Source organism: Triturus cristatus, chromosome 10 (assembly GCF_964204655.1).
Source record: "Triturus cristatus chromosome 10, aTriCri1.1, whole genome shotgun sequence".
Taxonomy (NCBI): domain Eukaryota; kingdom Metazoa; phylum Chordata; class Amphibia; order Caudata; family Salamandridae; genus Triturus; species Triturus cristatus.
In genome coordinates this window covers 1,240,703,826-1,240,731,035 of record NC_140593.1, presented here as the reverse complement: position 1 = coordinate 1,240,731,035, position 27,210 = coordinate 1,240,703,826, and the positions used below count along the sequence as shown (strand labels likewise).

The 27,210-nt window shown below is 50.9% G+C and overlaps 1 protein-coding gene across 1 annotated transcript in view; it reads left to right on the top strand.

Moving 5' to 3' along the window:
* SYP (synaptophysin) overlaps positions 1-27,210 on the top strand; it is a 169,676-nt gene that overhangs the window by 24,077 nt on the left and 118,389 nt on the right. The gene's annotated exons all lie outside the window — the stretch shown is intronic.

Genomic DNA, 27,210 nt, shown 5'->3' with positions numbered 1-27,210 from the left:
ATCGAAGATGTGAAGAACCTGAAAGCAGAGGGGACAGAGTCTGGGTCACTTGCCAGTGACCAGGGGCACGATAGTCGAATGCCCACCGATGTCGGCTGCTTCAGGTGAGAAGAGGGGAAGCTTGACTCTTCAGCCACGAGGACCAGGAGGCATCGACGATGACCAAGAGCTGGATTCGAGCTGTCCCACAAAGGATGTTAAGTGCTGCTGCGTCGGTGCCCGGATTGGACACAACAAGCCTTGGCAACAGCAACCACGCAGGAAGAGTAAAGATACTTCGGTGTGGACCAGCAAGGTCCAGGGGACTTCCCAAGCAATGGAGAGTCAGGGCATGTCTGGAGCAACCAAGGAAGCCCAATAGAAGTAAGAGTTGCCTTCACAGGGACCCACCAGTAGAAGGACCAGGGATTGCGAAAGAGCCTCAAGCGAACACACAAAGGCGGACTCACGGAACACTCGTGGAGTGTGGGCCAGCAATCTTCGGTGGAAAAGGTGCTCAGTGTCTGGGCTACAAGTAACCCAATGCACAGCCTCAAAAGACGTCGAGAAGCTGATGCTCTTGCAAATGTGCAAGGTGTCCAGGGGTTCCGGTTCCACGGTACCCACGAGGGCTACGGGTCTCAGTTTTGCTGGGAACTCGGGTCAGCCTCTTGGAAGTCTGGAAACCCACCTCCTGTGTTGCAAAGTCTTCAGTGTCTGGCGGGAGCTTCGGAGATGCAGACCAGACAGATGTGTCTTTGGTGCCTGCCAAGCAGGGGAGTAACTCCTTTACTCCAAGGGAGATTCTTCAGTCATCTAGTCATGTAGATCATCGAAGTTCTGGGATTTCTGTAGCAGAGTTTCTCCCAGGTGTAATCTAAAGTCATGTAGTCAGGGGTTCCTTCTTTATACCCAAGGAAGGGGTTGGACTAACTCTGGGGATTCATCTATGGGAGGGTTTGGAAAGAGGGGTGGCTACACCCATTTCCTTTGTCCAGTTTCGCACCAGAGCAGGGGCTGGTAGCCCCTGCAACCGGTTTGAACTGGACTGTGCACAGGGACACCAAATGTGCCCCCAGTGCAGGACTTCAAAGCACTCTTGGAGTGCACCCACCCTGCCCCAATCCACTAAGGCCTGTCTGGGAAGTGGTAACACTTCCCTGTGACAGGAAACCTATTGTCCAGGCCTCCCCTGCCAGAGTTTCAGTCAGCAGCAGGAGGCCAGACTTGTGTCTGTGGCTGGCAGCATCCATTTTGTGATGCCAGGGCTCTGTTAGCTGGTACCGGGTATACCGGTGCTGTCATGTCTCTCCCTCTAGAAGGGTGAGATCATACTCCCACACCAGTTACTGTTGTGGAGGTATGATTCCAAGGTGTTTGACACCAAACATGACAGGTTTCCGTTCAGCCATCCCAAAGTTAGCATTTACCGCGAGGTTATAATGCACTTATGAGTATATGGTCAGCCTGCATCACAGACAACCCCAGAGAATAGATTCCGAAGGCTGCAGAGGGGCTCTGCTCATGCATGGGCACCCTCTCACACAAAACCAAGCACCCTGCCTTCATGATTGATAAGGCCTGCCATAGGGGTGACTGATAGGTTTATATGTGCAGTGATAGGGTGAGATATAATGAACCTATATCTCAGTAAGGGGTGCATGCACCACCTTACTCAGGCTGCAGTAGCACACCTGTGGTGTCATTTTGGAAGGCTTCCCAAGGGTGGCATAATACATGCTTCAGCCCTTGGTAGGCCTCTGGGGTACCTATGCCCTGGGTACATAGTATACCATATACTAGGGACTTATAAGGGCACCCCAGAATCCAATCTGTGGTGTACCTGAGGTACAGGGAATCAATTCAGAGAGGAAGCAGCTAGGCTGGGGTCCTGGATAGCAGGGCCCCAGCCAGACTAAAGTCGAAAAACAGTGAAACACCAGCAAAAAGTGGGGGTACCCATGTGAAGCAGATCCTACTCTCCTACACTCTTGTTTACTGCACTGCCTGGGACTGGTGTCTGACGGGTGCTCTTGTTTACTGCACTGCCTGGGACCGGTGTCTGATGGGTGCTCTTGTTTACTGCCCTGCCTGAGACAGGTGTCTGATGGGTGCTCTTGTTTACTGCGCTGCCTGGGACTGGTGTCTGACAGGTGCTCTTGTTTACTGTGCTGCCTGAGACCGGTGTCTGATGGGTGCTCTTGTTTACTGCCCTGCCTGGGACCGGTGTCTGATGGGTGCTCTTGTTTACTGCCCTGCCTGAGACAGGTGTCTGATGGATGCTCTTGTTTACTGCGCTGCCTGGGACTGGTGTCTGACAGGTGCTCTTGTTTACTGTGCTGCCTGAGACCAGTGTCTGATGGGTGCTCTTGTTTACTGCCCTGCCTGGGACCAGTGTCTGACGGGTGCTCTTGTTTACTGCCCTGCCTGAGACAGGTGTCTGATGGGTGCTCTTGTTTACTGCGCTGCCTGGGACTGGTGTCTGATGGGTGCTCTTGTATACTGTGCTGCCTGAGACCGGTGTCTGATGGGTGCTCTTCTTTACTGCGCTGCCTGGGACCGGTGTCCGATGGGTGCTCTTGTTTACTGCCCTGCCTGAGACCTGTGTCTGACGGGTGCTCTTGTTTACTGCGCTGCCTGGGACTGGTGTCTGACGGGTGCTCTTGTTTACTGCGCTGCCTGTGACTGGTGTCTGACGGGTGCTCTTGTTTACTGTGCTTCCTGTGCTGTGCGAGACAGGTTTCTAAAGGGTGCTTTGGTTTAGTGAACTGCCTGTGCTTGGTATCTGATGGGTGCTTTTGTTTACTGCACTGCCTGTGCTGCGTGGGAACTGTATCTGACAGGTGCTTTGGTTTACTGCACTGACTTTGCTGTGTGTGACCGGTATCTAACTGGTGTTTTTGTTTACTGCACGCCTACGCTGTGTGGGACTTGTATCAGACGGATGCTTTCTTTTACTGCACTGCCTGGGACCAGTGTCTTGCCGGTGCGTTGGCTTACTGCACTGCCAGTGCTGCCTGGAACCGGTGTCTGACAGGTGCATTGGTTTACTGCACTGCCAGTGCTGCCTGGAACCGGTGTCTGACAGGTGCATTGGTTTACTGCACTGCCAGTGCTGCCTGGAACCGGTGTCTGATGGTGCATTGGTTTACTGCACTGCCTGTGCTGCGTGGAACTGGTGTCTGATTGTGCTTTGGTTTACTGCACTTCTTGTGCTGCGTGGGACTAGTATCTGAGGGATGCTGTCATTTACTGCACTGCCTGCCAGGCTCCCGAACGAGAGAGACCAGAGAGCAGGCACCTTGCCCACTCCGGCCCACAATGCCAGGCCCGAGCCAAAGAGACCTGAGAGCTGGCACCTTGCCCCCTCCTTCCTCACGATGCCAGTCTCCTGAGCCAAGGGACCTGAGATCTGGCACCTTGCCCGCTCACGATGCCAGGCTTCTGAGCCAAAGGACCTGAGAGCTGGCACCCGGTCCCCTCCAGCCCATGATGCCAGGCCCGAGCCAAAGAGACATGAGAGCTGGTACCTTACCCACTATGGCCCACGATATCAGGCTCCCGAGCCAAAGAGAACTGAGAACTGGTACCTGGCCTCTTCCGACCCACGAAGCCAGGCTCCCGAGCCAAAGAGACCTTAGCGCTGGCACCTGGCCCCCTCCAGCCCATGATGCCAGGCTCCTGAGCCAAAGAGACCTGAGAGCTGGCACCCGGCCTCCTCCAGCCCACAATGCCAGGCCCAGGGCTAAAGAGTCATGAGAGCTGGTACTTTACCCACTATGGCCCACGATATCAGGCTCCTGAGCCAAAGAGACCTGAGAACTGGTACCTGGCCTCCTCCGACTCACGAAGCCAGGCTCCTGAGCCAAAGAGACCGTAGCGCTGGCACCTGGCCCCCTCTAGCCCATGATGCCAGGCTCCCGAGCCAAAGAGACCTGAGAGCTGGTACCTGGCTCCCTCAGCCCACACTGCCAGGCTGTTGAGCCAAATATGACCTGGGAGCTGGCACCTTGCCCCCTCCAGACTCCAGAGCCAAAGAGACCTGAAAGCTAGCACCTGGCCCCCTCCAGCCCACGATGCCAGGCTCCTGAGCCAAGGGAGCTGAGAGCTGGCACCCGGCCCCCTCCAGCCCACGATTCCAGGCCCGAGCCAAAGAGACATGAGAGCTGGTACCTTACCCACTGTGGCCCACGATATCAGGCTCCCGAGCCAAAGAGACCTGAGAGCTAGCACCTGGCCCCCTCCAGCCCACGATGCCATGCTCCCGAGCCAAAGAGACCTGAGAGCTGGCACCTGGCCCCATCCAGCCCACGATGCCAGGTTCCCAAGCCAAAGAGACTTGAGAGCTGGCACCTTGCCCCCTCCAGCCCACGATGCCAGGCTCCCGAGCCAAAGAGATCTGAGAGCTTGGACCTTCACCCCTCTGGCTCATGATGCCAGGCTTGAGAGCCAAAGAGACCTGGCAGGAGCAGATCTGCGCCTAGAGCTGGCACCTTGCCTCTTGAACTCCCGGCATTTGAAAAGGATGCCTCCATGGCCCAGTCCACAGGAGTGTGGGTCACTCACCAAGAACTCACTCCAGACCCACCTGAAAGTGCTTCTCTTCGAGTGATATCTCCCTGAGGCCCTCTGCTCCCTCCACTCACTGCTGCCCCTAGACGGCTTCTACTCAACGCGTGCACACCTCGGTGCAGCCGGCCCTCCTCTGCCACCCCCTTGGTACTCTCGCCCTCTCCCCCCTCTATCTCTTGAACATGTGACCTGGTCTCGGTGCCCCAGGAGGGACCCCTCAGCCTTGCTTTGGGGGTCCTCTGCAATTTAAATCTTATCACACCTTTGTAAGTCTGTCCCGGTCTGCCTTCTGTCCCCAGTACATAAAGCCTGGAGAACCTCTGAGGCATATGTAAGCAGTGCATGAGTCGGGGGTTCACGCGGGTGGACGACATTGGCACACTTTTTTCACAGGGTGAACGCCACCCACCCTGCCAGGAATTTGGGCCCCACTGAAAAATGTGCTGAAGTGGTCCTGGTGTCATTTGCAAACACCAGGACACTTTCAGCAGCGCCTGCATGTTGTCTGCTTTCCATCTGCAACAAGCAACGAGGTGCAGGCAGGGTGTGGGCTTTCTTCTTTAAGACTCCTGCTGGGCCCATAACAAAAGCCCCATCTGAGGGGTCATCAGGCCTCCTTGTGTTCCAGTCTCCTGGCTGCGAGCAGTCAGGAGCCTCACACCTGATGCAAATGCAGCAGAGGGAAACAAAGGCTCACACCTTGTTAGCCCTTCACACATACTCAAGAGAGGCAGAGTTTCACTTCCTTCGGGCCCTGTTGAGGAGAGATGCATGGGCTGTAGGAATGTCAGATGTGTTGGTCTTTCCCAGTATTTACTTCAAGAAAATTGTATTTCTATAGAGGTTACTTCCCCTGGGGAGGCGTTGAAATAATTTAAGTACCACTGTTTTATCTTGTATAGCGCTACTCATCCCAATGCAGGGTGTCAGAGCGCTTTACATCAACACGTGCATAGAACATGTACAATAAATTATATACGTTGTAAATGAATGTACAGGATGTGATACATAAAACTGGGGGATTGCAGGGTGTAGACGTCACAGATCCTCTTCAAGAGCTCACTGCGCTATTACCCTCGCACTGCGCTCAAACGTACACACGATAGACCTGCTAAACATATGTGAGGGCTTTAGATCTGATGCCACGTCTTGTGATGCCACTTCCTGTAAAGTCATGGCTTGTGATGCCACTTTCTGTGATGTCAATTCCTGTGATGTCGTGCGCAGTGATGTTCTGCACCGTGATGTCACGCGCCGTATGATGTCACTTGCATACTGCCTAACTAGGCTAGTCTCCCCACTTCTTTTTTTAGGACTTGTGCCCTGCATGTAAAGTGCTGCTTGTGTAAAGCGCTCCACCACCCTCGGGTCATGTGGCGCTACATAATAGCACATACATTAGTGGTGGCGGGGGTACCACGCATAAGCCTCCTTGCACGTTACACAAACCGATTCCGCAGTGGCAATGTGGGCCCTGACAATATCAGGGCCCGGGGCCTATAGCCTGGCTGCCCCCTTGTGAACGCACTTACCGTGTGCTGCCTGCAGCCCCAGCACGGCCAACCCTGCAGGACACAGAACAGCGCCTCGTAGGGTGTAAACACGCCAAACATCCTGCGAGGGCCTATCTTGGGCAGGGAGCTTTGGCGCCGGAAATGGCCCCCATGGAATATAAATGGGCGGCTACAAGGTGTGATCCTGGGCATGGAGTTATGTTCTTTCAATCTATGGTGGCCATCTTGAATAGGGCAACCCATTTTGTGCCTCCTCTTCCACTATTAGAAATAGAAGAGGTACACAAGCATATCAAAGTGGTCTTTCGAAATAGAAAGAGGAATTACCTATGGTCAATCTATAGCGGCCATCTTGGATTGGGCAACATTCATTCATCATTATTTCCTACTAGTGGAATGGTCCATGGAAATAGAATGAGGAATGGTCTATCCTCGTACTGTGGCGGCTATCTCGAATATGACAACTCACAACATTCCAACATATTGAAATTATTGAGATCTCCACTAATGACACTCGTGCATTGACCACTGGTTTCCCCTAAAATACTCAGATGCTGCTTCTCCCCTCTACCTTCCTGCCTATTTTTAGCCTCGTTAGGTATCTCCTTTTGGTCCTGATCTGACCTCACTCCTGTTGGTTTATTTTCACTCGATTTCCGGAATATGCGCCCCCCTCTTATTATACTTCTTTGCACTATCGCTACCCTAGTGGCCCCTTTTTCTACCCCCCTCACCACGCCATCACCTCATCTCCTTATCATGGCTTCTATTCAAATTAAGTCTGGAATTAACTGCTTCAAAGTAATTTATCCCCCTAATCTGTCCAAAGCCGCAGCAAAAAAGTTCAAGCATAACACCATTGAACAATTTCCAGATTCCCTCTTTGTTGACAAATTCCATAATGGGCGTCTAGGGAAGATCAAAAATGACTTCATTTTCTTCACTCACGACATCCCTTTCTGGTCCACCAGCTTCTTCAATTCCTTCAACGTCTCCTCCTCCTCTTCTTTCACACATGGGAAGCGGTTAAAAATTTCTCCCTTCGCTTGCTTTAATGGCTCTCTCACCATTACACTTTATAATAATGGCACTGTCATGATCCAAGCTACAGACTCCTGTCTCTCTCTCTCTTTGACCACCTCTTCCACTCCCTTCGTCCCACCCCCACGACTACAATAGCTCTCGATTCTTCTTCTTCTTGCTTGTCTTCTTTCTCCCTTTCTCCCCCCATGACCCCCATACATTCCTTAAGACCGCTCTCCCGGGAGTCACAGGTCTACCCTTTATCTCCCACTTCTCTTGCTCCCTCCTTTCCCATTCTGCCCCCTTCCCAACTTGATCCCCCCTTACCTCATCTGCTTTACCTCCCGCCTACCCTCCCCACCCTGCATCTCCCCAATACTCCAATAAGAAGACTCGGCTGCCAACAAGCTTGCAACCTTTCTCTCAGCTAACGATCTTGTCCAACACTGCTCGGAAATTACACACGCCAAGGGCTCAATTCTGGACCTTGTTATTTCTAAACCAGACCAGCTTACCATTGCTCCCCCTATCCTTGTAGACTGGTCAGACCATTTCCTCATTCCCTTCCGTTTTCACCGCTCGCACATTATAACTCTCGGCCAACCTAAAAGGGCTTCTACCTGGTTCCGCAACACTAAAAATATTGATCTTGAGACTTTGTGTGCTTCTACTATGCGTTCACTTCCTAGTCTAGACCCTAACGCGGATGTCAACGATCTCACTCCCCATTGCCTCTCAATCCTTGCAGTCGAAATCGACAATGTCGCTCCACTCCAAAGCAAAAGGAAAAGACCCACCCCCTCAGCACCTTGGTTCAATAAAGCTCTCTATGACGAAAGGAAAAACCTTAGAATCTTGGAGAAACATTGGAGACAATCTCCATCCACCTCCAATCTCTCTCTTTTACGTTCAGCAAGATCCGAATACCACAAGCACATCTTCCATGAAAAAGCATCACATTTCAGATCCCTCCTCGACTCAGCTAAAAACAGACCCAAAAAACTTTTCGACCTTATCAAAAATCCAAACTGTTCTCCCCAAACAATTAATCCTGAGGATGCTTCAAAGAAAGCAACTGAATTCGCTATATTCTTTGATGAAAAGGTCAAATCACTGGTGGATCAGGTCACCCACCCCACCCCCATTGAGGAGCGAAAATCCGTAGTCACTTGGCAGAACTTTGCCGCCATCTCGGAAGATGACCTCCTCAAATGCATCCTCGAAACCAAACACTCCAACCATTCTTCTGACCCCATACCTAGTGTCATCGCCATTGATTTCTATACCAATACTCTCTCTTATTGGACCAGGCTAGTTAATCTCTTCCTCAGTAAAGGATCCCTCCCAGCTGTCCTCAAAATAGGACAGGTTACCCCCTTCTAAAAAAAAACTCTGCAGATGCGAACAACCTCAATAACTTCTGCCCCATCACCAATATCCCTTTTCTTTCTAAGATCACAGACAAATGTGTTGCAAAACAACTTTCCCAACACATTATGGACAATAATTTCCTTGACGTGTTCCAGTCTGGCTTTATTCAAAATTGCAGCACTGAAACAGCCCTGCTGCGAGTGATCGATGATGCGCTGCATATACTCGATTCGGGGGAATCGTGCCTTCTGATTCTTCTTGACCTATCTGCAGCCTTTGACACTGTTAATCACAACACCCTCCTTAACACTCTTCAACAGAGAATGGGCGTGGAAGGCACAGTGCTTAAATGGTTTGCCTCATTCCTCTCAGACAGATCCCAAATGATCAAGATAGCGAACAGTCTCTCGTCTCCACTGGTGATTGGTCAAGGCGTCCCTCAAGGTTCCATCCTTGCACCCACTCTGTTTAATCTCTATCTGGCACCATTAGGGAACCTCCTAAGCAAATCTGGGATCCATTACCCCCTCTATGCAGATGACACCCAAACCTACCTCAAGGTGTCTTCCTCTCAAGATCTCTCACTACTCAACTCTACTCTCAACTCTATTCACAACTGGATGTTGGTTCACCAACTCATTCTCAATCCCTCCAAAACTGAATTCCTCCTCCTATCTACCTCTCTCTCCCCGCCGCTTGTTCAATCCTGGATGGCTCAGCTGAATTTACTCAACAGTAAACCCATCATTGTCGACTGCGCTAAATCCCTAGGTGTCATACTTGACAAAAGACTCAACCTAATCTCACACATCAACTCCATTGCCAAGAACGCATGTTATCAGCTGCGCCTTCTGTGGGGGATTCGTCGGCTCTTCCCAGAGAAAGACCTAAAAACATTGGTCCAATCGCCAGTTCTCTCTAGACTGGATTATTGTAATTCTCTTCTGACTGGCCTCCCCAAATCTCACCTCTCCCCCCTTAAATCCGTCCTCCATTCAGCAGCTTGCTTCGTTTCAGGATCCAAACGAAGTGATCACTTCACTCCTACCTGTCTTCTCTCCGATGGCTTCCCATCGAGGCTAGAGCTATTTACAAAACGGCTTGCCTCACCCACAAAGCCTTGCACTCCTCCTCCCCTCGCTACCTGGCGAATAAACTGAAACTCTCTGGAGGCTTGAGACCTTCTCGAAATGCGGAAAAGTTCCTGCTTGAGCCCCCCTCCTTCAAAAGGGAAAAATTGATGGCTCAATCGTTCTCAGGTAGTGCGGTGAGAATCTAGCACTCGCTTCCTCCTTTGCTCCGTGCCACCACCTCCATCCGGATCTTCAAAGCTGACCTCAAATCTCTTCTATTCCAAAGACACTTTCAGAACACTGGGCCCGATTCACAGAACTAACTTAAGACAAAATCCTAAACTTACTACCATTTTGGTATTCACAAAAGGCACTTACTCATTTTGGTATTCACAGAACGCACTTACTCATTTCGGTATTCACAGAAGTTAGGAGTCCTAACTTTAGGACTCCTAAATGCCTTCTGTGAATACCGAAAGTCTTAAAATTAGAATTTTTCTCAATTTAGGAGTCCTAAAGTTAGGACTACTAACTTTACTACTACTAAACTGAGAAAAATCCTAATTTTAAGGCTTTCGGTATTCACAGAAGGCATTTAGTAGTCCTAAAGTTAGGACTCCTAACTTTACTACTACTAAATTGAGAAAAATCCTAATTTTAAGACTTTCGGAATTCACAGAAGGCATTTAGGAGTCCTAAAGTTAGGAGTCCTAACTTTACTACTACTAAATTGAGAAAAATCCTAATTTCAAGACTTTCGGTATTCACAGAAGGCATTTAGGAGTCCTAAAGTTAGGAGTCCTAACTATACTACTACTAAACTGAGAAAAATCCTAATTTTAAGACATTCGGTATTCACAGAAGGCATTTAGGAGTCCTAAAGTTAGGAGTCCTAACTTCTGTGAATACCCAAATGAGTAAGTGCCTTCTGTGAATACGAAAATGGTAGTAAGTTTAGGATTTTGTCTTAAGTTAGTTCTGTGAATCGGGCCCTAATTCCTTCATTCTCAGACCCCGCCAGGAAGTTTGTTAGTCATTGTAAATTTGTTATATTTATTTATTTTTTGTACATTCCATGCTTGCTGTGTATGATATTGTATTCCTCTTGCCTGCTGTGTTTGATTCTGTGTCCTGCTATTTTTGTACGTTCTATTTTGTAACATTTCTCTCATGTAATGTAACTGGTTCTATTGTATAGCGCTTTGACACCTTTGGGTAAAATAAATAAATAAATAAATACTTCCTGGGCTATACTTCAGGGTGACCTTGGCCACGGGGGTGTTTGGGGGGGGGGGGACTAGTAGGGAGTTCGGAGGGCGAAGGTTTCAGTGGTTAGGATCTGATCCACGAGGCGTGGGGGAGGGGGGAGGGTGAAGTTAGGAACCTGCACTCATGGAGTGTCACAGTACCGTGCTGGAGGGGGGGGGCAGGGGGTGCACCGGATCCTCCATTTACTGTAAACGATGCTGCTTCAGAACCAGGAATCCCCCCCTTCTCTCCCCTTGAAGTGTCCTTTCCCTCACTCCCTGCCCCCCTCCGCTCCACCCCTCAACTCCCCCCTCCCCCCCTCCGCATCAGCAAACGAGACCACGCTGAGGTCTGTGAAGGGGGAGCAAATCTACCCCCCTTTTCTCTCTCGGGCTGGGGGGGGGGGAGGCCGGAGCCTAAATGGGGGGGCAGGTGTGGAATACGTGGAGGTGAAAGGATGCGCGGGGAGGGGCTTGGGGGACTCATCTGCAAACCTGAAAATAAATTCCCCTTGTGGAAAGGGGCGTGGCCAGGTCTTCATGCTAAGAAATACCTTTGAGGCCTGTCTGTCCTAGTGCCCTACCCCCTCGACCTCCTCCCCCTCCAGTAAAACAACAAGCCTTGGCAAAGCCAATAGGCCTCAGTGGGCAATGCCGGAGCTAATGGCCTTGTCAATGTGGATGTCTTTGTAGTATGGGCTGCTTTTGTTTCAATTGCCAATGATTGTTTGCTGTGCTCTATCTCATGTTTTCTTTTCAAATGTCCTATTGTTCTTTTGGTTCTCTTTGGGCCCCTGACTTGCCGGGTGACGGTCTGGCTTGTCCTCGGGGGAGTCTGGCTGTTGCCTGCTGCTCTGGAGCCCGATAGCCGCTCGGTTGGTCGTGGGTCCATTCCTAAAATAAATACTTGGACACTCTTTTGCTATCCGAAGTTTGAATCTAAGTTTCAAGACTCTTTCTTACTGTCATTTTTGTTTTTTCCTGTAATTCAACGGCTGGTTCAACCATCTTTTGCGAGTGCTTTCAGGTGTCATGAAGGGCAGATATGCAGTGTGACAGTGCGTTGGGGCCTATTTTTACCCTCAATGTGTGGTAATTGTGTTTGTTCCACTTTGCACTCGTTGCTTTTGTACATTTTTACCAACCAGGGACCTTTTACTGACTTTGAAACTGCTACCTGAGTGTCTGTAAAGGTTTTCCTGTTCGTTCAGCTTTGAGATGTTCTGACATTTGGCCAGCAGTCAAGGTGTCAACCAACCACCACCATTCTTGCAAAAAGCTGGGAAACCTGACATTGAATGTTTGGAGTGGCTTCGCATTGTCGAAAACTACTTGACTGAAATCGACGCTGATGCGTATTCTCCTTCAAGGAAAATGGCTTTGCTGTTGAACCACTTGGGTGCAGCAGGTCAGAGGGTTTTTGATGACCTTCCTCGCTTTCCTGCGCCGGTGTCTGAGGATACTACTTTAGATCTGATGTCACTTCTTGTGATGTCACTTCCTGTAAAGTCATGGCTTGTGATGACACTTTCTATGATGTCAATTCTTGTAATGCCATGTGCGATGTCGCGCACTGTGATGTCACGCGCCGTATGATGTCACTTGCATACTGCCTAACTAGGTTAGTCTCCCCACTTATTTTTTTAGGACTTGTGCCCTGCATGTAAAGTGCTGCTTGTGTAAAGCGCTCCACCCCCCTCGGGTCATGTGGCGCTACATAATAGCACATACATTAGTGGTGGCGGCAGGGTGACCAACCGTCCGTAAATTTCACGGACAGTCAGTAATTTCGGCCGTCTGTCCGTTGTCCGTGAAGGATTCTTTAACGGACGCCATTTGTCCGTAATTTTATCCGGGCACCGGTCGCACCACCCTAAAGCCGGCACAGCTTCCACCCACCTCCTTCTTGACTCCGATGCTGTTGAGGTCGGGTGTAACAGACTCCGATGCAGTACCAAAGCTTAGATACCCAGCAGAATTGGAGAGGCACAGCGGGAAGGCAACCCTCACACCTTCAGCCCTTGATGAGCTGTTAAGAAGTGCATGAAGGTGACAGAGTGAGGGGCTGCAGCTTCAGGCGCAGGGGCATCTATTCAGATGCAAACAGCCCTGAACCTTTCTGTCCAGGGCCCCAAACATCCTAGAACCGGCCCTGATTACCCCGAGGCAGCACGTGGTTCTCTCCACAGAGCTTAATTACTGTCACTAAATTGTAAGAAAACCTCGGTTCTTCAAACATGCAGTCTATAATGTAATAAAATTAAGAAATGGCGCAATCGCACCCACACTGATTAACAAAGTATGGAGGACAATCAGTTACATCAGTTCTCTTGGAGTATTTCCTTTAAGTACTGTACATCACAGTGGGGGATGGAAAAACTAAGATTTTGGAAAGAGAGCCTGTCTTATCGTTGTCTTGTCCAGGAGGGGGTGAGGAGCCCTACCCCACCCTGGAAGAGATCAAGATGATACTAGAATACTGCATGCCCACCCCTGTGCCCACCCTTGTGGATCCTGTTCCCCCTCCTGTGATGGCTCCTGCCCCCCCCCGTGATGGCTACTGTCCCCCCATGTGGTGGCTCCTGTCCCCCCCTCCTGTGATGGCTCCTGTCCCCCCTGTGGTGGATCCTGTCTCCGCCCTGGGTGGCTTATGTCCCAGTCCTGGAATGGCTCCTGCAGCGAGGGTGAAGTTCTTGATGGGCCTCTTCTCAAAAAGGCCCAGCTCAAAATTAATATGAAAAGGTGGGCAAGTGAGTAAGTGAAGGGATGGGTGGATGGCTGGATGAATTAGTGAAAGGGTGAATGGATGAATGAAAGATTGAATAGATGGGTAATGAGACAGGATAGATGGATTGATGAGTGAGTGGAAGGATGGATGAGAGAAGGTAAATAGCTGGATGTATGGGTGGAAGGTTAGCTGGATGGGTAAAAGGGTGGATGGATGAGTGAAAGGATGAATGAGTGAAAAGGTGGATGATGAGTGAGTGTGTGGGTGGATAAGTGAAATTATGGATGGATTGATGAATTGATAAGTGCAAGGGTGAATGGATGGAGGGATGAGTGAAAGGGTGGATGTAAGGATGGATGAGTGAGTCAAAGGGAGGGTACGTAGACAAAAGGATGAATAGATGAGTGAAGGAGTGAAAGGATAAATGGATGAGAGAAAGGATGGATGAGTGATAGGGTCAGTGGATGAATAGATGAATGGGTGGGTGGATGGAAGGAAAGATGGCTAAGTGAAAGGGTCGATGGAGAGAGAAATGGAGGATGGATGGATGACTGAAAGGGTGGATGGGTGGAATGATGAGTGACTGGGTGGATGGATGGATAAATAAGTGAAAGGATGGCTGGATGGGTGAAAGGGTAAATGGCTGGATGGATGAGTGAATGGATGATGGGTAGAAGAGTGGATGGATGAGTGTACAGATGGATAGGGTGAAAGGGTAGGTGGATGGATGAATAATGGATGGATGAGTGAAAGGATGGATGAAGGGATGGATGAGTGAAATGATAGATGGAAGGATACATGATGGATAGGTTTGCAAATGGTTGAATATGTTTGGATATGGCTGGGCTTACTTATATACTATTGCGCGACCTCCTCTGATGTGTCTGTAAAACGTACCTATTGTCCTGAAGTTTTGTCCTGAATTTTGACCTCCTGTCCGTAATTTGTGTCCTGAATTTTGACCCTTTGTCCTGAATTTTTACACTCACCGTCCTGAATTTGCACCAATGCCAGTTGGTTCCCCTAGGTGGCGGGGGTACCACGCATAAGCCTCCTTGCACGTTACACAAACAGACTCCGCAGTGGCAATGTGGGCCCTGACAATATCGGGGCCCGGGGCCTATAGCCTGGCTGCCCCCTTGTGAACGCACTTACCGTCTGCTTCCTGCAGGCCCAGCACGGCCAACCCTGCAGGACACAGCACAGCGCCTCGTAGAGTGCAAACACGCCAAACATCCTGCGAGGGCCTATCTTGGGCAGGGAGCTTTGGCGCCGGAAATGGCCCCCATGGAATATAAATGGGCGGCTACAAGGTGTGATCCTGGGCATGGAGTCCTTCCGACTCTGGCAAGCGCAAGAGCCCTGCACCAGAACAGAGAGCATCATGGGAGAGAAGACGGGATGTCTCGGGGAGGGGGGGGGGCGGGGGCAGATATCAATGTCTACTTCCTGGGCTATACTTCAGGGTGACCTCGGCCGCAGGGGTGTTTGGGGGAGGGGGGGGGGGGGCTAGTAGTGAGTTCGGAGGGCGAAGGTTTCAGTGGTTAGGATCTGATCCTTGAGGCGTGGGGGAGGGGAAGTTAGGAACCTTCACTCATGGAGCGTCACAGTACCGTGCTGGAGGGGGGGACAGGGGGGTGCACCGGATCCTCCATTTACTGTAAACGATGCTGCTTCAGAACCAGGAATCCCCCCCTTCTCTCCCCTTGAAGTGTCCTTTCCCTCACTCCCTGCCCCCCTCCGCTCCACCCCTCAACTCCCCCCTCCTCCCCTCCGCATCAGCAAACGAGACCACGCTGAGGTCTGTGAAGCGAGAGTAAACCTGCCCACCCCCCCTTTTCTCTCTCGGGCTGGGGGGGGGGGGAGGCCGGAGCCTAAATGGGGGGGGGGCAGGTGTGGAATACGTGGAGGTGAAAGGATGCGCGGGGAGGGGCTTGGGGGACTCATCTGCAAACCTGAAAATAAATTCCCCTTGTGTAAAGGGGCGTGGCCAGGTAGGGGCGGGACTTCATCCTAAAAAATACCTTTGAGGCATGTCTGTCCTAGTGCCCTACCCCCTCGACCTCCTCCCCCTCCAGTAAAACAACAAGCCTTGGCAAAGCCAATAGGCCTCAGTGGGCAATGCCGGAGCTAATGGCCTTGTCAATGTGGATGTCTTTGTAGTATGGGCTGCTTTTGTTTCAATTGCCAATGATTGTTTGCTGTGCTCTATCTCATGTTTTCTTTTCAAATGTCCTATTGTTCTTTTGGTTCTCTTTGGGCCCCTGACTTGCCGGGTGACGGTCTGGCTTGTCCTCGGGGGAGTCTGGCTGTTGCCTGCTGCTCTGGAGCCCGATAGCCGCTCGGTTGGTCGTGGGTCCATTCCTAAAATAAATACTTGGACACTCTTTTGCTATCCGAAGTTTGAATCTACGTTTCAAGACTCTTTCTTACTGTCATTTTTGTTTTTTCCTGTAATTCAACGGCTGGTTCAACCACCTTTTGCGAGTGCTTTCAGGTGTCATGAAGGGCAGATATGCAGTGTGACAGTGCGTTGGGGTCTATTTTTACCCTCAACGTGTGGTAATTGTGTTTGTTCCACTTTGCACTCGTTGCTTTTGTACATTTTTACCAACCAGGGACCTTTTACTGACTTTGAAACTGCTACCTGAGTGTCTGTAAAGGTTTTCCCGTTCGTTCAGCTTTGAGATGTTCTGACGTTTGGCCAGCAGTCAAGGTGTCAACCAACCACCACCATTCTTGCAAAAAGCTGGGAAACCTGACAATGAATGTTTGGAGTGGCTTCGCATTGTCGAAAACTACTTGACTGAAATCGACGCTGATGCGTATTCTCGTTCAAGGAAAATGGCTTTGCTGTTGAACCACTTGGGTGCAGCAGGTCAGAGGGTTTTTGATGACGTTTCTCGCTTTCCTGCGCCAGTGTCTGAGGATACTACTTGGATAGTTAACCTGGAAGCAAAGGAGCGGATGAGGAAGCAATGCTCAGAGCCATCTAGCGTTTAAATTTGCAATGTGTAAGCCGTCTCGTGATGAGTCTGTAGGAGTCTAGGTTGCTACGTTAAGGGTGCTGGCTGAAAAATGTGAGTTTGGTGCAAATGTTGGCACATACATTCGGGACCAGTTTGTCTTTTATTGCTTCTCAAAACAAATACAAGAGCGATTGCTGACTTGTTGTAATCCCACATTAGTGGAGACTATCGATGTTGCCAAAAGTATTGAAAGATCGATAGTTATTTCTAAGGTACTTTCGAATCATGCCGCCCAAGCTCAGCTGTCAGTTAATTTTTTGATCGATGAGGATGTCGTTTGTGCGGTCAGTGGCAAATGGTTTAGTGATGAGAAATATCAGAAAAACCAGCCAGGAAGCGGACAATTGGTTTGTTTCCATTGTGGTTCAAAGAATCACATAGGGAATGATCCATCTTGTCCTGCGATTGGTAGGAAGTGTAATTGTTGTGGCAAGATGGGACATTTTCAAGTGGTAGGTAGGGGGGATGAGGCTGGTTTTGGCAACAACCTTAGTAAGTATCAAAATAAGTAATGTGAGTGTGGATGATCCCGAGTGTGAGATGCGGGACTGTAGCAAAGAAAAAATTCTAATGTATTGTGAACTGTGGACATACCTGATAGTTCTTGTGGCAATCCAGGGAAGAAAATCAAAGGGCCCATTGTTAAATCAGTTATTGATGGAAAAATAATTACTGTAATGGCGGATTCTGGAGCGCCTGTTACAATCCTAGAGGATCGTACATTTTATAATTCGTGGCCAACAAAAACAGTCTTATCCACTTCTGATATCAATTTGGGGAACAAGATATAGACCTGCTGCGATTCTTCTGGTCTGCTGTGGAATGTTTGGGATGGTCCATTAGTACAAAGGTGTACGTGGCTGTAAACGGTATAGATATAGAGGGTTGGAAACATCCTAACAGTTGGGTCTTGTTTTACACCCAGGGCAAGACCCTCCCATTGCATTGGGAGCACCTTCTACTGATCTTTTTTCACTAGATGTGGAGGATGATATTGTGAATAACATGGTTGCGTCCTACCCTGGAGTTTTTAAGAATGTTGTGGAGACGGTACTGGGTTTTGAGCATTGCATAAAGCTCAAGGAAAATGCTTTGCCTGTTGTGCACATGGTCAGGCATGTGCTGCTCAGTATAAGGGAGGACCTGAAACTACTTTCAGAGGAACTCAAGACTGAAGGAATCATTGCACCCATTGATGTTTCAGAATGGGTTTCTCCAGTCGTATTTACTAAGAAAAAGACTGGTGATCTCAGGTTATGTGTGGATTTGTGGTCCTTCAACCAAAACATCCTTGTTAGTTGTCATCCTCTCCCACATATTCAGGAAATTATTGCCAACATTGGTAGCTCAAAGTATTTTTCAACAATTGATTTGCACTCTGTGTATCCCCAGATCCAACTCTCAGAGGAATCAGTCACTCACTACGTTTGTGACTCCATTTGGTGCATTTGGCCTTGCATCCGCGTAAGTGTATTTCAAAAGTTAATGGATGGGCTGCTCACTGATTTGCTGCATGTGCAGGCCTTTCAGGATGATATCTTGATTTTTTACAGAAAGCAGAGACGAGCACATTCAGGTATTACACAACCAGAGGAATGACTGTGAAACAGAGTGAATGCAAACTTCCAGTAAGAGAAGTTGACTACTTAGGGCACCTAATTTCTGAGAAAGGAACTAAGCCTAAGTTTTGTAATGTTGAAGCCAGAAGGAATGCCCCACCTCCTTCTGACAAGGATGCTCTACGTTCATTTCTTGGTCTCTGTGAGTATTACACAAGATTGCCAGATTTGTGCCAGGTTATGCTCTGATGGTCTAACCTTTGCGATGTCTTCTTAAGAAAGGGGAGAAGTTTGACTGAAATAACTCGGTTAATGTAGTTTTTGAAAGGGTGAAATTGTTGGTAGTCAATGCTCCCACATTGCAACCATTTGTCTCCAACGGTAATTCTTTTAGTACGATGGTTGCCAATCTTAAGGGGCTTGGAGCCATTTTTGGACAGTGGTTTGAGGGGCATAAGAACACCATTGTGTTTGCCTCTAGACCTTTGTCTGGTGCTGAAAGTAATTACAGTACAATAGAAAGAGAAGCGTTGGGAATCGTTTGGGCTGTGAAAAAAATTCAAGACATCGAAGAAGCGGCACAACAGGAGATAGGTCTGCATGCTCCAAGACGTCCGATGTCTCCTTGCCAGGTGTGGAGATGCAAGGACCCCCAGGAGCGGCCCAGCACCAATACCCTTTGTTTCCTGTAGCAGTTGCAGCAACAAAGGCTTGTTGGTGGTCCAGTCTGGACTCTAAAAAGCAGAAAGCAAGACCTACCACCAAGAGACTTCAGGGTCCACCAGGCCAGCACAGAGAGTGGCCTTGCTGCCCTGTTTCCCCTTTTCACCAGGTCCCCAAGACCCAGAGTGAGACTGACTGACCACACACTGTAGGAGAGTAGGATCTGCTTCACATGAGTACCCCCCCCCCCCTTTTTGCTGGTGTTTCACTGTTTTTCGACCTTAGTCTGGCTGTGGCCCAGCTAATCAGGACCACAGCCTAGCTGCTTCCTCTCTAAAATGGTTTCCATGTACATTAGGTACATATCTAATTGGATTCTGGAGTGCCTTATAAGCTCCTAGTATATGGTATACTATGTGCCTAGGGCATAGGTACCCCAGAGGCCTACCAGGGGCTGCAGCATATATTATGCCACCCCTGGGAAGCACCAAAACACACAAGATGATGGACGGAATGTTGCACATTGGCAAAACATTCACCCCCAGTCACAGATCTGGGTTTAATCCATCGTTATTTTGCTCACCACGCCACCCCAGTTCAGACATGGCCATATGCAAATCAGTCTTGACCCTGTGCCTCATGGAAGCAGTCCAGCCCGAACTGCCAAGCCATGTCTTCTCCGGACCGGAATCAAGCATCCTAGGACCGGTTTCGGGGTTTCACCCCTCTTCAGCCAGGATAGCTTGACTCCAGTGGCGTAGTGAGCACAGGACCCATGTCTGGGCATACCCTTCCCACAAAGGGCGAACAGCAAAACATACAAGATGATGGACGGAATGTTGCACATTGGCAAAACATTCACCCCCAGTCACAGATCTGGGTTTAATCCATCGTTATTTTGCTCACCACGCCACCCCAGTTCAGACATGGCCATATGCACTCCAAAATGGCACCACAGGTCTGCTACTGCAGCCTGGGTAAGGGTGTGCTTGCACCCCTTACAGTCGTATAGGCTACCTATATCCACACATATATACAGACACATATAAATCTATAAGCCACTCCTATGGCAGGCCTTGACAATCCTGAAGGCAGAGTGCTTGGTTTTATGTGAGAGGGTGCCCAAGCATGAGCTGAGCCCCTCTGCAGCATTCGGAAATACTTCCTTATGGCTGTTCTGTGATACAGCCATACCATATACTCTTAAGTGCATTATAACCTCGCGGTAAATGCTAACTTTGGAATGGCTGCATCAAAACATGTCGTGTTTGGTGTCAAACGCTTTGGAATACTACCCCCGCCAGTTCTGGCAGCAGGGGTAGCATTCCACCCTTCTAGATGGATAGACATGTTCACACTGGCTAAACCCGGTAGGACTTTCCTGAGCACTGGCATCACAAAATGGATGCCTCTGCCACAGACACGGGTCTGGCCTCCTGCAGCTGACCAAAACTCCGGCAGGGGAGGCCTGGACAATAGGGTTCCTGTCGAAGGGAGGTGTGACCACCTCCCCAGACAGGCAGATGTGTATTGGGGCTGGGCGGGGGCACTCTCTGGTGCTTTGAAGCCCTCCACTGGGGGCACGTTTGCTGTCCCTGTGCATAGCCCAGTTCAAACCAGTTGCAGGGGCTACCTGCCCCTGCTCTGGTGCGAAACTGGACAAAGGAAATGGGTGTAACCACCCCTCTTTCCAGGCCCACCCATAGGTGGAGCCTTATAGTTAGTCCATCCCCTCAACTTACTATATGTATAGGAATCCAGCCCCTAGGACTTTAGATAACCCTGGACGAAACTCTGCTACATATATCCTGGACCTTCGATGTTCTACTTTAACTAGAAGACTGAAGAAATCTCCCTTGGGGTCAAGGAGTGACTCCCCTGCTTGGCAGGCATCAAAGAAGCAACTGACCGGTCTGCATCACTGACGCTCCTGCCAGACGCCGAAGTCTTTGCATCACCAGAGGTAGATTTCCAGACTTTGCCGAGGCTACCCTGAGTCCACAACAAAGTTGAGGCCCATGGCTATCGTGGGTGATGTTGAACTGTGACCCCCGGACACCGTGAACTTTTGCAGCAACACTATCTTCCTGATCCTCCTTGAAAATGGGCTTTGGGCTCTGTGTAGCCCCAGCTTTGAGCACCTCCTGCATCGAAGATTGCTGGCCTCTACTCCACGAGTGATCCATGGGCCAGCTTCAAGTGTGACCGCTTGAGGCTCCTTCGCGATCGCTAGCCCGTTGACTAGCAGGTCCCCACAAAGGCAACTCCTTTTGTGCTTGGGCTTTCCTGGTTGCTCCAGATATGCCCTGACTTACCCTCGCTGGGTGAGTCCCTCAGACCTTGCTGGCCTGCACCGCAGTCCTTTCTCTAAATTCCAGTGACTTGCCGTTGGCAAGGCTTGTTGGGTCCATTCTGGTCGCCGACACCGCAGCACTCAACATACTTTGTGGGACAGTTCGAATCCGGCTCGTGGACTTCGTCGACACCTCCTGGACCTCGTGGCTGAAGAGTCTAGACACCCATCAACTCACCTGAAGCACCCGACATCTGTGGGCATTGGTCCATCCTGCCCTCGGTCACTGGCTAGTGACCCAGACTCTGTCCCCTCTGCTTTCAGGTTCCTTACATCCTAGATCCAGGCTTGGATCTCTTCGGACACTTCTCCTCTTCCCGGCAGCAGCAGTTCTTTGCAGGCTTCCATTGAAATCGACGACGTGACCCGACACCAAAAGACACCTATGCACCCGGCTTCCCTGGGTGAGGTAACTCGAGTACTCCGGTGCTCTCGTGGGTGCTAGCCCTAGAACTTCTTAAGTCCACGAGGGTTTGGTCCAGACTCGATTAGATGTGTCCCTAATCTTTAAATTTCCAACCGCGACATTGCCCATAGAAGGTAATAGGAATCCGCGGTTGTGTTTTCACACTGCATACAGTACCTGTGGGTCCCCTGTGTCACTACCTTGGGTGGTTCCTTGGGGTCCCAGCGATTCTAGAGGCAATAGGCCTAGTGCCTGTTCCAGTCGTGGTTCTTATACCACTTTTTTGGTATATGGTTTGGTACGCCCCTAGGGCCCAAACGTGTTTTTGTGCTATTACTGTTGATTGCTAACTTGTAAATTCAATCAATCAATCAATCGCATAATTTGTAAAGCGCACTACATACCCGGTAGGGTTTCAAGGCGCTGGGAGGGGGGAGGTGCTGTTACTGGTCGAAGAGCCAGGTCTTGAGTTGTCTCCTGAAAGACAGCAAGTCTTCGGTTTGTCGCATGTCGAGGGGGAGGGCGTTCCAGGTCTTGGCGGCGCAATGGGAGGAGGACCTGCCTCCGGATGTGGTTCGCCGGATGTGTGGGACCGTGGCCAGGGCGCAGTCAGCGGATCGGAGGTTCCTGTTGGGTACGTAGAAGGAGAGTCGACTGTTGAGATAGGCTGGGCCGGTTTTGTGGAGTGCTTTGTGTGCGTGGATCAGGAGTTTGAAGGAGATTCTTTTGTCGACGGGGAGCCAGTACAGGTTCCTCAGGTGGGGGGTGATGTGGTCGCGGCACGGGATGTTGAGGATCAGGCGTGCGGAGGCATTCTGGATTCTCTGTAGTCTGCTGATGAGCTTAGACGGGGCTCCGGCGTAGAGGGCATTTCCATAGTCGAGTCTGCTGCTGACTAGGGCCTGGGTGACTGTTTTCCTCGTGTTTGTCGGGATCCATCTGTAGATCTTGCGGAGCATGCGGAGGGTGTTGAAGCAGGTGGAGGAGACAGCGTTGACTTGTTTGGTCATGGAGAGTTTCGAGTCGAGGATGACTCCCAGGTTGCGTGCGTGGTCGGTGGGGGCCGGGGGGGACCCCAGTGAAGTGGGCCACCAAGAGTCGTCCCATGCGGAGGGGTTGGCTCCGAGGATGAGGATTTCCGTCTTGTCTGTGTTCAGTTTGAGGCGGCTGTCCTCCATCCAGTCGGCGACGGCCTTCATTCCCTGGTGGAGGTTGGATTTGGCGGTGAGGGGGTCCTGTGTAAATTAAGTACTTCGATCTCCAGTCTCATAAAGAGACTAGAGGGGTGTGTGTTAACCTAAATACATATATTTTAAATATATACCTGGTGTGATTGTCCTTTTATAGACTGGTAAAACAAGCTGCTTTACATTCCTTCAAGACTTAGCCTGAAGGCTGCTCTCCATAGCTACCGCAAGGATAGCTTTCACATAAGGTTGTCTTTAACCATTCACCATAAGGGGTTGTTTGGACTGATACAAGATGCCCACTAGAACTAGTGGACAGCATATATCAGGCCACCTTCTCACACTCAGGTTGACAGAGTCAAGTGGACATATCCAAGCGCGTGTATGGTAACGGAGGGGATGGAAGGGACTCAGACCTGGGTTATGGTGTCGATTGTGGGGTCCTGTTGGTCCTGTTGCTCGTGATCATGGTTCACCCAGAGTTTCTTCACCTGATGTTGAATTTGAAGCCCGTGGCTCAGACTTTGATGTGAGAGGTATGAGTGAGAGAACTGCTGTTACTGAGCCTTGGGGTCACGCATCACTGGATCTGAGGAGGTCATGCAGGAGGGTTTATCTGTTGGCAGCCAGCCGCCATTAGCTGCCTACTAGGTTCCATGATTATACTCTCTCGTGATTTATTTTTGCAGTAGAAGGAAGGGGGGTGATGTTGTATGGGCTACTTTTGTTTGCAATTGCCAATGATTGTTCGCTTTGCTCTACCTCATATTTTTTTTTCAAATGTCCTATTGTTCTTTTGGTTCTTTTTGGACCCCTGACTTGCCGGGTGACGGCCTGGCTCGTCCTCGGGGGAGTCTGGCTGTTGCCTGCTGCTCTAGAGCCGGATAGCCGCTCGGTTGGTCGTGGGTCCATTTCTAAAGCTTGAATCTATGTTGCACGACACTTTCTTACCTGCGGACACCCCTTCGCTACAGCCTTGTCTGCAGCACGTCTGCAAGTCACACCCCTACACTGTAGCCTTGTCTGCAGCACGTCTGCAAGTCACACCCCTACCCTACAGCCGTGTCTGCAGCACGTCTGCAAGTCACACCCCTACGCTACAGCCTTGTCTGCAGCACGTCTGCAGGTCACACCCCTACGCTACAGCCTTGTCTGCAGCACGTCTGCAAGACACACCCCTACGCTACAGCCTTGTCTGCAGCACGTCTACAGGTCACACCCCTACACTACAGCCTTGTCTGCAGCATGTCTGCAAGTCACACCCCTACACTACAGCCTTGTCACGTGCAAGTCACACCCCTACCCTACAGCCGTGTCTGCAGCACGTCTGCAAGTCACACCCCTACGCTACAGCCTTGTCTGCAGCACGTCTGCAGGTCACACCCCTTCGCTACAGCCTTGTCTGCAGCACGTCTGCAGGTCACACCCCTACGCTACAGCCTTGTCTGCAGCACGTCTGCAAGTCACACCCCTACGCTACAGCCTTGTCTGCAGCACGTCTGCAAGTCACACCCCTACACTGCAGCCTTGTCTGCAGCACGTCTGCAAGTCACACCCCTACCCTACAGCCGTGTCTGCAGCACGTCTGCAGGTCACACCCCTACGCTACAGCCTTGTCTGCAGCACGTCTGCAGGTCACACCCCTACGCTACAGCCTTGTCTGCAGCACGTCTGCAAGACACACCCCTACGCTACAGCCTTGTCTGCAGCACGTCTACAGGTCACACCCCTACACTACAGCCTTGTCTGCAGCATGTCTGCAAGTCACACCCCTACACTACAGCCTTGTCACGTGCAAGTCACACCCCTACCCTACAGCCGTGTCTGCAGCACGTCTGCAAGTCACACCCCTACGCTACAGCCTTGTCTACAGCACGTCTGCAGGTCACACCCCTTCGCTACAGCCTTGTCTGCAGCACGTCTGCAGGTCACACCCCTACGCTACAGCCTTGTCTGCAGCACGTCTGCAAGTCACACCCCTACGCTACAGCCTTGTCTGCAGCGCGTCTGCAAGTCACACCCCTACGCTACAGCCTTGTCTGCAGCACGTCTGCAGGTCACACCCCTACGCTACAGCCTTGTCTGCAGCACGTCTGCAGGTCACACCCCTACGCTACAGCCTTGTCTGCAGCACGTCTGCAGGTCACACCACTACGCTACAGCCTTGTCTGCAGCACGTCTGCAGGTCACACCCCTACGCTACAGCCTTGTCTGCAGCACGTCTGCAAGTCACACCCCTACGCTACAGCCTTGTCTGCAGCACGTCTGCAGGTCACACCCCTACGCTACAGCCTTGTCTGCAGCACATCTGCAGGTCACACCCCTACGCTACAGCCTTGTCTGCAGCACGTCTGCAGGTCACACCCCTACGCTACAGCCTTGCCTGCAGCACGTCTGCAAGTAACACCCCTACGCTACAGCCTTGTCTGCAGCACGTCTACAGATCACACCCCTACGCTACAGCCTTGTCTGCAGCACGTCTGCAAGTCACACCCCCTACGCTACAGCCTTGTATGCAGCACGTCTGCAGGTCACACCCATACACTACAGCCTTGTCTGCAGCACGTCTGCAAGTCACACCCCTACGCTACAGCCTTGTCTGCAGCACGTCTGCAAGTAACACCCCTACGCTACAGCCTTGTCTGCAGCACGTCTGCAAGTCACACCCCTACGCTACAGCCTTATATGCAGCACGTCTGCAGGTCACACCAATACACTACAGCCTTGTCTGCAGCACGTCTACAAGTCACACCCCTACGCTACAGCCTTGTCTGCAGCACGTCTGCAAGTAACACCCCTACGCTACAGCCTTGTCTGCAGCACGTCTGCAAGTCACACCCCTACGCTACAGCCTTGTATGCAGCACGTCTGCAGGTCACACCAATACACTACAGCCTTGTCTGCAGCACGTCTGCAAGTCACACCCCTACACTACAGCCTTGTCTGCAGCACGTCTGCAAGTAACACCCCTACGCTACAGCCTTGTCTGCAGCACGTCTGCAAGTCACACCCCTACGCTACAGCCTTGTATGCAGCACGTCTGCAAGTCACACCCCTACACTACAGCCTTGTCTGCAGCACGTCTGCAAGTCACACCCCTACACTACAGCCTTGTCTGCAGCACGTCTGCAAGTCACACCCCTACACTACAGCCTTGTCTGCAGCACGTCTGCAAGTAACACCCCTACGCTACAGCCTTGTCTGCAGCACGTCTGCAAGTCACACCCCTACGCTACAGCCTTGTATGCAGCACGTCTGCAGGTCACACCAATACACTACAGCCTTGTCTGCAGCACGTCTACAAGTCACACCCCTACGCTACAGCCTTGTCTGCAGCACGTCTGCAAGTCACACCCCTACGCTACAGCCTTGTCTGCAGCACGTCTGCAAGTAACACCCCTACGCTACAGCCTTGTCTGCAGCACGTCTGCAAGTCACACCCCTACGCTACAGCCTTGTATGCAGCACGTCTGCAGGTCACACCCCTACGCTACAGCCTTGTCTGCAGCACGTCTGCAGGTCACACCAATACACTACAGCCTTGTCTGCAGCACGTCTACAAGTCACACCCCTACGCTACAGCCTTGTCTGCAGCACGTCTGCAAGTCACACCCCTACGCTACAGCCTTGTCTGCAGCACGTCTGCAAGACACACCCCTACGCTACAGCCTTGTCTGCAGCACGTCTGCAAGTAACACCCCTACGCTACAGCCTTGTCTGCAGCACGTCTGCAAGTCACACCCCTACGCTACAGCCTTGTCTGCAGCACGTCTGCAAGTCACACCCCTACGCTACAGCCTTGTCTGCAGCACGTCTACAAGTCACACCCCTACGCTACAGCCTTGTCTGCAGCACGTCTACAGGTCACACCCCTACACTACAGCCTTGTCTGCAGCACGTCTGCTGTTCAGCACGGCTGAAAGTCACTGAAAGCTCAGAACCACAGGATGCTGAGCTGACGCCGAGTCTCTTTCCCCCCCATGTTAAGTTCATTGTCCTGCCCCTCCTAACACACAAAAGCGCTATAACATGGCCTACACTGCCCGCATCACAGCGCTTTTTTTCAGTGACCCTTGAATTCAGCATCACTTTCTTGTTACTATGGTGATAGTCTGAGAAGCTGCGTGGCTCGCGCCTCTTAGACGCATCTGAAACAGATCAAGATGCGGATTTTATGGTCAAGAACTGAGCCATCTGCTTTGCTGGGGCCCCTGGCTAAGGTGGAGGAGGCGCAGGTGGGGCTGGGGAAGAGAGAGGAGGATATCTGGAGATAGAAATGAGCAGGCCAGAGGGGAGGAAGAGAGAAGGGCTGGAGTGAGAGAGAGCATGGCTAGAGAGGGCAGCAAAAAAGCAAGGCTGAAAGAGAGGGCGGGGCTGAGGAAGAAAGAAGTCAGGGAGGGCTGAGGAGAGAGGCTGAAAGGGAAGGGTACAGGACAGTGAAGTAAGGAGAACTGGAGAGCAAGAAAGAGGAGGGAAACGCACACCTAAGACCTTCAAGTTGGGCAT